The sequence below is a fragment of the Apis dorsata genome, unplaced genomic scaffold (genome assembly GCF_000469605.1).
Source record: "Apis dorsata unplaced genomic scaffold, Apis dorsata 1.3 scaffold_416, whole genome shotgun sequence".
NCBI lineage: Eukaryota > Metazoa > Arthropoda > Insecta > Hymenoptera > Apidae > Apis > Apis dorsata.
This window is the reverse complement of record NW_006263671.1, coordinates 802,585-813,616: the sequence shown is the minus strand read 5'-3', so window position 1 is coordinate 813,616 and position 11,032 is coordinate 802,585. Positions and strand designations below refer to the sequence as shown.

The window sequence follows — 11,032 nt, the reverse complement described above, 5'->3', positions numbered from 1 at the left end:
CGATAAGAGGGGGCGGCGGCTCTCGGTGACGACAAGAAGAAAAATTCGTGGCGTGGCAGCCGGTGTCTGCAGGATTTCGCGTGGGCGGCGAGAGAGAACGGCGAGGAGCGAGGCCAGCCGACACTGGTATTGATTACGAGGAAAGACCGCACCCTCTGCCACCCTTTGCCGCTGCCCTCAGGGGTTGGCCAGCCACCGCCGCGACACACGCCGCATCGCGAGAGAAATCCTGCGCAGTCGTCGTCCCTGAATCTTTGCGTCTCTGTCCAGGCTCCAAAGATCAATTCCAAGCCTTGCTTGAAGAGGATTTTCAATTCTATCAGTTGATGATTCTACTCAGAGGTTGTTTAGATGACACTTCTTCTTGAAACTTTTTGATATTACTTTCTGTTAATGGAATTATAGTTAAATATTGTCTACTGAATTATCTACTGATTTATTCTTTAGAGAAATTGATGTGTTAAGAATTTTTAATAGAGTATCAAAGAATATTGGTACAGATATTCACAATTTTATAAAATGGAGGATACACCATATTCAATATTTAGATTGAAGGAGAGGGAAGTAACCCTCTGAAACAGGGGATACTGATCCAATCAGAGCATTGCTCTACCCTCTGTATAAATGAAAGTATCACATCTGCGCAGCATCCCTTTGGTCCAACCCCCAAAATGCGGAAAATGGCGGAAAATTTCCATCTTCAAAGATTTGCAAACAATAATTTCCACGTTTCGAAAAATAAAAATTTAATCAAGGTATTAATCAAAAATCTTTCTTGAATATTATTATTTCTATTCATGTACTTTGTTCTAGAAGCCTCGAGCTCTTGCACCGACTTGTCCAACCGGTAGCTTGACCGGAGAATGCCTTCATTATTTTCGTTGCTCCTTTTTTTCAATATTGAGTTATGAACGATTCTGAAAAATTAATATCATCGATAAGCTTTGGTTTACAGGATGAAGAATTATAAAAGAATTTGATCAATCTTACCGATGGAGAAGAATTTCAAAGATTTCAATTTACTTTAATTTTGGCTTTAATTTGATAAAATTCCACGTTGAATAATATTTAAATTCCTTTACAGTTCCAATATCTGACTTTGCTCGTTCATAAGGCCAGAACCCTTTCAGATGATTAGTATACCCGAGAAGTAACGCTAGAACTGTTATGTACGTTAAAGCGCCTTCCACGAGCAACCATCCAAGAAGACTTAACGAATCGATTCGTTAGACACGGCCTAGAGTAAACAAGCCTCCGTATAACTACGTATACATAATTCGATTGACGCTCACCGTCTCACCATTAATATTAATCATATCGTCCCCTCTTTCCATCTTTCTTCCCATCTTCCTCCCTCCCCATCCCTCTCTACTTTTTCTTTCCACGAAGAAGGAAACGAAGCAAACATGTTGCTAGGCCACCAAGCGTTAATAGAAAAATGTAAATAGAAAAACGCGAGGACAAAGAAAATGGAAATTTCAAATGCGAACATCCAGTTATAATGAGACCATAATTGTTTTTTACAGCATAATATAAGATGCACATCAAATGGAAATTATGCTTGACGGCTGCTTTTTCAATTTTCAAACATTCACCTGATTTTTTTAAGTTAAAAGATTCTTCTAAAAAAATTGTTCACAAAAATTGTGTAAGTATGTTGATAAATATTTTTGATATATTTATAAAGGTATCATTCTTAGAATTTTGATTTGATTTTTTAATTATGAAAATAATCATCAGTGAACAGTATTGTAAAGTTTTATTTGGCAGTTTATTAAAAAGTTATTAACAAAAATAATTTAGATTAGATTAAGTTAAATCGTTGTCTAATTTAATCCAAATGCAATATAAACTATGAAATTAAAAATTAATTAAATAAATTTTTGTTTAATTATGTCTATTCTTAGATTAATTCTAATCTCAAATCAAAATCAAATAAAAGTTCATTTAATAAATAATTCATTGTTAATAAAACTTAAACTGATTAAAACTTAACATTATTTTAAAGAAAAATTTTTGTTAATAACTTATTAATCAATAACCAAAATCTTCACAATACAATTCAGAATGATGATCTTGATAGCATATTAAAAGATGATATCTTTTTGTAAATAATTATTTTATTTTCAAACATAGAACTATTATTGCAAAATTAAAATAATAAATAATTAATTTCGAATCACTTTCCATTCTTCCATTCTAATAGATTGAAAATTTTATTCTTGTATTATATAGTACACTTACTTTTGCGACTAACATCTGTATATGTATAGGCTTTCTTCTCTCTTTTCTATTCAGATCCTTGCGTCCTTGGTCAACCTTCGAGGAAATAGTCGAGGCTTTGCGACACCTTCGAGACGCTTAAATGCTTGTTTAAACAATCAATCCACCCGTTGTTCTGACATTTCATACGTGTAAACCTGCACGTGCACCGGTAGAACGTTGGTAAAGCCTTGCCAGCCTGCACAAATAAGGTTGATCGGTATTTCTATGGTGAATGCTGCTCCTCTAAGAGGCAAACTATTGTTCTCTTTGTTCAAGATTAATGCTATAATTATCAACCTGTAATGTATAATTAATATAATAATAGAAATGAAAGAAAAAATGTTAAAATTGTTTACTTCTCATTTTGATGATAGATTTATCATATCATAGCTAATATATCCTATGTAACATTTTATTTATAAATTGTTTTCCATTTCACAGTCATTTTATATTGTTTCTGTATTTTAATTTTAATTATATTATTAAAAGAAATTGCAAGTAGCAATTTTTTTATATTTCTTTCATCTTATTTCTTCTTCAACATAATTTATATTGATTTCATAAAGTTTATAAAAACCAAAGATGTTTATAGTAATATGATAAACTATTTTTTTTTGTACGAATTACATTTTTTTTTTAAGTAATAAGGTTCCTTAAATTATTTATTTATTCTAATATTTTTTGCAAAAATATGTTAATTAATTCATATTTTCAATAATATTGCTTTTATCCAATTTTTACGCACTTAATTATCATCAATGGGTTAAAATATCGGAGATCAATTATTTGATGATATTTAATGTTGAAGAATCTTATGTATAAAATAATTAATTTTCCAAAAACTAAAGAGGAAAATTGGTTGAAACCAAGGAATTGGTTGAAACCATGGTCTTTTTCAAGCAATTAAAAATGCATTTTAAATTATTATCCATTTTTTAATGATTCATTCAGAGCTCATAAAATTGATTTATCAAATAAGGTTTACGCCTAAATCACGTACAAAATGTTAGAACTTTCACAACGAACAATGTTAACAAAATGCTCATTAGAGAATGACACGTAGAACGATTTCCATAAATAGACTAGACAACGATGACGATTTGATCGGCCAGTCACGTCTTTGTAACTTTGTTGCAGCCGGAAGTCAACGAGAAATTCTACCTGGCGACTCGTTCCTTCGAAGTACCGTTCGATTTCTCAACTGATTTTCCTCGTGTATGTCCTCCATTGGTTCGATTAAAATTTCGAACGTTCAACATTCATTCTATTAATCCTCAGAGTATATCTAAATTAAAAAATAATCGACTGATCAAACTTATTTAATTTTATATATGAAATTATTTATCTAACTTTCACAAAAATGGAAAAATAAAAATAGTGTTCAAAATTTAATGAGTTTTAAAGTAACATTCCAATTAATTTATTATTATTGACATTAAGGTTAATAAGAAATTTTCATTTCACAACCGAATCTATCATATGATCTCTATAATAGTGAAACAAAAGAAATCGACTATTTCTAGTTTCTATTTAGACAAAAGGAATTCCACATTAACCTACTCTTCCAATTAAAATAAGGTCGATACCCTTATTGAACAAGGTCTTTCATTGAGTCACCTTTTCGTTGGTTGCCACTTAAGGAAACTACTTGCTACGTGACCAGTTTTCAATCAGTCGGTAAAATCACGTAGATCTTTGGAAAACGGTATTTAGTTGGCGATAGGGTAGCCGTAGATGTGAAACGTCTAGGACATTATGTCGCAGCAGGAGAACGCGACCCTTCGGTGACGTCAGCCTCCTCGTGTACTCTGTGGACTAATATGGCCAGACCGGTCGGTCCCTCGGGGCCTGCTCGTGTAGGTAGCCTCACGAATGTGACTACGGCCTGCTACAGCTTCTTTCAGAACTCAACTCGATTTTTCACTGCGAATCGTTTTCAAGAATTTCGAATCATTTTAGAAGTAATAAAGAATCGTGAAAAAAATCAATAAATGATTTCATGAGAATCGAGACTTTGTTTCTTTCAAATTTTAACTTTAAATCGTTTGAGTTAGAGTAGATTTCTGAAAATTATAATGAATTTAATATTTTGTGATAATTCTATTATATTAACGATAAGTTATCATAATCTTGAATTTTGAATGAATTAGATTCTAGTAAATTTATCTGTAATTTTTAATTTACTATGATTTCAAATATATTAATGAATTTGGGATGTGTTAGATTTTTGTACTGAATTCAAATTTCCTGTAATACAATCTGTATCTGATTAAAATAAGAGAGATCTAAATGCAAAGGAAAATGCAAATTAATTTCTTGCACGATGGTCACCCGACACATCGTCGCAAATCGAACGTACGCAAGTCAGTACATAAATCAACAACAATCTTCTAAAACCTGTTGCACTATTGCTTCGCGAGTATCGATTAACACAAGACCATACATCATTTACCAGACTCGTTTCTCTCGTAAAAAGTTTTATGTAAATCTATAGTCTACTAACGAGTACGTGCCACAATTAGTTACAATTACAACATACTTGAATTTCTATATGAATCGATCTATTTTGGTCATTTGAGAAATATAAGCATAACATGATTTTTTCAAATATTCTCAAAGATTGAATCATCGAGAATGAAAAGGAAATAAATCAAGAAATTCAAGAATGAATATATCAAATATTTAAGTTTGATATAATGATAACCTGAATAGTAGATAATATGATTTCTTCCAATTATTTATTCGATCTGATTTCATTGATTGAAAGACGATTTTATAGAATTTCTTGAAAATGATTTGACAAAATGAAATTATTATCTGAAATTGAATAAAAATATTAAATATAATCACTTAAGGAACAATATCTTAAAACTAACCTAATTATCTAAAGATAATTAAATTTATTCTATAATATTATTTTATGTTCAAATTATATCAAACCTAAATAAATTTCCATAGTATATGGACAATTTCTATTATATTCTATTACTATAATCCTCGTTTCCATGACACAAAAATATATTTACTTTTTCACACATCATGAAACTAATATGGTAAATACCAACCATAAATATACAAACTCAGATTCAGTGCGCATGAGCATAACTTTTCAATGCACAATCATATGTTTTCTCTTGTTTCTCCTATTAAAAACAAGAAAAGTCGTTCGTATGCACTAAACAATAAAATCCACATACAAGTTTCACAATAAAAATAATATCGTGTAGATAAATTAAGAATTAATATTTTAATTATTAAACAAAAGTACGAAAAAGTGAAATATTCGAAATAGAAAATACTGGAATCAAGTTTCGATTGATTCTTTCGTCTTTTGCCCCCACTATGAGTGACGATTGGTAAAGCTTTCCACGTTTTATCAGGCCATTAATACCCGGTTGCGGAGAAGGAAGATAGAGTGTTTACGCGGTGTTTCGCGGCGAACCGTAACACCCCCATCGCAGTGGATCGATAACCTCTCTACGAATCGGTTTCAAGATCCAACGGCGTCTTCGTTCGTTCCGACGGATATATTTATAAACCTGATTCACATATACGACCGCCTCGCGACATCGAATCCTTGAATGCGGGGCCGGTTGCTATGCCAGAGCGATGATTGCTCGTCCACGGAATCTGCTTGCTGACGTAGTTACAGATTGATATGATTTTAATAAGTAATGTGGTAAGAGAATCAATTCAACCACCATTTTCATTGGGTTGTGCTTCATTAGAGAATAGACATGGTTAATTGAAATCCAAAATATAAGAAAAACTCAAAGGTTAGTATATAGAATATCCTCGATCTAAGTGATGATTCGAAATTATCATGGATCTATAATTCGATAATTCTAAATTATAGTAAATATAAGTCGCGTTGAGTTGTCCAAGATCTAGATTGCCATAACTTTAAATTATTCCGGATCTACGTTGTAACTGGTCCAAGTTATATTTTATAGTTAGGACTAAATTATGATCACCTTTGACTGGCTTGGTTCTAACAACGATTGTAAATTATTCTAAGTCTACATTGTAACGATCTCGAGTCATCTTATTGTTAAACCTAGGTTATAATGACCCTTCACTATTCTGAATCTAGACTGCAATCACGTCTAGAATGACCACTATTAAAAGAATCCAGGTAGCAATGGATGTAAATTATACTCGATCTAAATTGCAGTTATTCTAAACGATCTGAGTTGCAATGATCCTAGATTTATATTTCAACAATCATAACTTACTGATTTATTTAATTTCAACTCGACGATATACAACAATAGCTCTGACGTAACCTAACTTCAATAAATAAATCTAAGTATTTCAGAATTTATTTTATAATATTATTCTAAATGCCGAATTTAAATAAACTTATATTGAATATGAGTGAACAATATTATACATAAATATATATCATTTCATTATCGCAATCATCTTCATTTAAATTTAAAACAAGAATCTAAAACGATCCAATGAACGTATAATCTAATTACAGATAACTAAATCTAAATATTATTAAATCCATACAATATTATTTTATGCATAAATTATGTCAAATCTAAACAAACTTTTATCGCAATTGAACGAACTATTATATTATATTTAACTTAGAGTCGTGATTATCGATTATTAATATGTTGTCGATAACTTATTAATATATTATTTTTATATATATCGATAATATATTATTAAGATACATAAATATATTAAAAAACTATATTGTAATCTATTTCAGTCATTTCTATTTTATTTTATGTTATTGCTTTATTTTTTTAATCAAATATTTAATGAAATATCGTTAATAATTTTATAACAACTTTAAATAAATAAAATTTGTAATTTCAATTATTTTTATTATCTATTTTTCATTGATGATATCTCAATAATATTATCAATATTTAACGATAACAGTATCGATTGTCAATTTTAATTCCATTACCACTGTCGTCCTAACCTAAATCTAAACCAAGAATCTAGAACGATCGAATGAACGATCTAATACATGAACTCGATCGAAATAGACGCAATTCGATTTATTATCGATATTATCGATATTTATCGATATCGATTGTCATAACTCCACTATCGTCCTAACCTAAACCCAAACCAAGAATCTAGAACGATCGAAATGAACAATCCAATACGTGAACTCGATCGAAATAGACGCAAATTTAATCCGATAATTCTCCCCACCGAAGATATCAAAGGTTATCGAGTAACGAACGTCTACACTCCCCGATGAAACATTGAACACGTTTGACAGGAAATCACGGTTAATCGAAGGTCCGAAGGAAATCACCTCTATCGTCACCTCGTCGTTTCGGTTCGTAGCTAATCGAATGCCGAAGGAAAACGAAAAAACACGTCGTCGCGCCGCCATTAAATATAATTTAAAAGTAAGAAACGTATTTGCCGGACGGGCGGAAGCAAGTGTCTCGATGAATATGTAGGTTGGCCCTCGACCTCATGCCTTCATATACACATACATGTCCTTTTTATGTATTGGTAGTTGCACATGGCCGTTCCAAGTATATATGCATAAACGTGCATACACATGAGAGCGAGATCCACCGATAACGAGGCTCTCGATTAACCTTTTATCTCGGTTGGTCATCGTTATGCGGCGCGCTAGGTCTCTTTCCATGTGAAAAACGGTATTTAATGGAACGAAATTCTAAGTTAATTATGGACTAAGGATGTTTCTTACAACGCATTAAGAGGAAGAAAAAGATGGAATACTCATCTCTATTTCTATAATCTTTCTCGAAATTTTTCTTCATTTTTTTAAAATAATTTTCTATTTTTTTATTCTTTGTATTAATATTTTTCTTTCAAAATTTGTTTCTTCGTGAAATAATATATTTATTAGCTTAGAGAATACTTGCAAATTGATAAATTTAAGGAAAGAGACATTTTTCAGAAAAAAACGATGAATAGATTGGTTATTTCGAAATCGAAGAGCACGTTATAAAAGTGGCTGTGAATTTTGAACCGAGGACGTTTAAATGCGAATTTCAACTTTGAATAATGCATACGAGGCAAGCATGGCGTCAATATTTTCTTTCGGTCAATAGTTATGGAGAATAGTCCTTCTCACGGTAATTCTGCATGGGGAATGGGCAAAAATAGCTACGTTGGACAATGCCAACTTCATCATTCTCGATCTTCTGAAGACTTGTGAATTTATTTCCTCGACGAATGGGCGTTCCCAAGGACTATTCCGATTTTAGAACCTTAGCAATAGTCGAGTAGAATTGAAATATGAAGGGACGAGTGTGAAATTTTAATATAATATTTAATATGTCCCTAGATCCTAGGGAAATTTAGGTTCTACGAGAATCCTATAAAATCTATACGCTTACAGCTCGATTCTCGTCATATTTTCAATGACTAATTCTTTATTTAACGTAACATTTATCAATGTGCAGAAATATGACACATGGCTCATTAGTCGAACCGATCTGTCAAGGATCCATAGCTGAGCAGTGAAGAGGAAGCTCTCGGTTCGACGGGGAAAGAAGATAGCGTAATTTTATGCGAATTCCTTCAACAAATTTACGCCCACCAAGAGACGAGGAAGAGTCGTGTCGCTCGCGAACGCGATTCTACGCCAGGCAAAAGCCGCGTCGGTTTATTTTCGACTTGGAAAAGTTTAAAGTTAGACAACCGGTAGGACGTGCCTACTAGCGTACAATATTACAGTGAGCCAAGTTGTAGATCGTCAAACTTAACAATATATGGTTTATGGTGAATTGAATTTCTATGTCTATGTTAAAAATATAAAATATAAAAAATATAAAATATTAAAAATATAAAAATGCAACTTTAATCATTTTTTTTTTTTTTAATTTACCACAATAAAATTATATCTATGAAAAAAAAAAATTGAAAATGATCATATTCAAATTACGAAAATTATCATTCACACGAATGAAAAGATTATAGGAATATAATGTAAAAGAAGATTAAAGCAATTAGACTGGAGAAACGAAGATGGATTTTTGATCCACGAGGAAAATATTACGAGGCGAGAAGAGCAAACGAAGTGAAGAGGATATTGCGCAACGCTTTGAAACGGCTCCTGCGGCACGCGGCTAGCAAGAAATCTGAAACAGCGGGTCGAAGGTTGCGATAGGTTCGCACTTTGCTTCGTGATCGTAAACATGTAACGACATGCGTGTTATGCCGATTGATGAACACCGAGAAAACCGGCGTCTATTATTAACTCCTCGTTCTATGCCACGGCGATTAATCTTTTATCGATGGATACTTATTCATTGGATACTATGGTTTAGAAGGATTTTTTTTATTAAAAGAATTTATGGAAAATTATAATAATTGGTTACAAAAATCAAATGTCAATTTTTGATGTATTTGTTATTTTATTTTAATTATACAGTGAAAAATCATATGTTGAAAATTCGGAATGTTGAATATTTTTTTTGATCTAAATATAAATCTACTTCGAAATCTAGATTATCTATCTAGAATCTATCCTTAGAAACGTTCCGGTATTCTATGTCTGGAATAATGCGTAAACGTTATTCTATTCATTCGTTCCTCCCAACTGAACTAATTGAATTAATCTAATTGACTGGCAAAGGACAGAAACGACGAGAGGCGATTGTTTTAAGTAGAAGTTGAATGTCTCATGGAGATTATTGCGGTTTGACGATGGTCGAGATTGAGGAACAATGGGAGGTGATTCATTGAGAGTCTGTGGTATCGTCTGTGTATTTTATTTAGCGGTAGTAAGGTCGGTTCGGTGTAGCGATCGTTCGAGTGGAATTGGTTATTTGGTGAACGTGATTCTGATTGTTGTTAGTGGAGTAATTGGTTGGATCAATTGCGTGAAACGTGGCGATCCAACTAACAGCGATCTAACCATTCAGATAAGAAAAGTAGTAGCGTTAAAAAAGAAACAAACTGGTCGAATCAAAAAATATTTATCTATGCCATTATCATTGACAAAGAACGGGAAAACATCAAAATTAACAATTGGAAATCCTTATTAGTTTAACCATTTAGATAAAACAAACATATAAACTCGATCGAGTCAAGAGATATTTATCTCTGTTGAAAAATATCCAATTATCATTATCATGAAATAATACTAATGAACGAAAGAAACATCAAAATTAATCATTGGAAACGTATCTTTATTTAATCATTTAGATAACTAAAAAATATCTTTGTTGGTTATTCGATTAAAAATCTATTCATAAGAGAGAAAATTTAGATGAATTATTCAACACGATTATATAGGGACAATTTGGTTATCGATCAGAAAGGCGTCGATCCACGACCGAGCTCGATTATTCGAAACAAGACCCGATCCTCGAAGGCATTTACTTACGTACCCGGCGCCATAATTGTAGAGCGTGTCGCGGGCCGCGTTATTAATCGTTTCGCGGGAGAAAAACACCGGTAATTGCGTGTCCCTGGCTGAATGCCTGAGCAGCAGGTGCGGGAAAAGGAGGAGCGTTAAAATTCTTCGTTCTGCTTGGCGAGCAACAGCGCGAAACAACGTGTGTTTCTCTGCTTGCTTAGAATGTTGCCTGGCCGGTCCCCGTGTGTATTAATAGCTTGATTTTCCGCGTTTCTTCCCTCTTCCGCCATTTTCATCCACCAATAATCGGCTGGCCTTCCATTTTTATTTCTTTCCTTCGTTTCTTTCCATTTCTACTTTGGACTCTCGCTTTCCATTCCATTTTATCTTTTAGGTAGATAAAACCGTGGATTTGAAGCGTGGATTGAAACGTAAAATACGATTCGT

At 32.5% G+C, this 11,032-nt stretch overlaps 2 long non-coding RNA genes across 2 annotated transcripts; both read left to right on the top strand.

Moving 5' to 3' along the window:
- Positions 1–1,480: 1,480 nt before the first annotated feature.
- On the top strand, positions 1,481–2,593 carry LOC102676335. Its single transcript, XR_422326.2, has 2 exons — positions 1,481–1,648; positions 2,299–2,593. It is a non-coding gene; the product is annotated as an uncharacterized LOC102676335 (long non-coding RNA).
- Positions 2,594–8,123: 5,530 nt separating this feature from the next.
- On the top strand, positions 8,124–9,603 carry LOC116186088. Its single transcript, XR_004151015.1, has 2 exons — positions 8,124–9,003; positions 9,202–9,603. It is a non-coding gene; the product is annotated as an uncharacterized LOC116186088 (long non-coding RNA).
- The last annotated feature ends 1,429 nt before the right edge of the window (positions 9,604–11,032 follow it).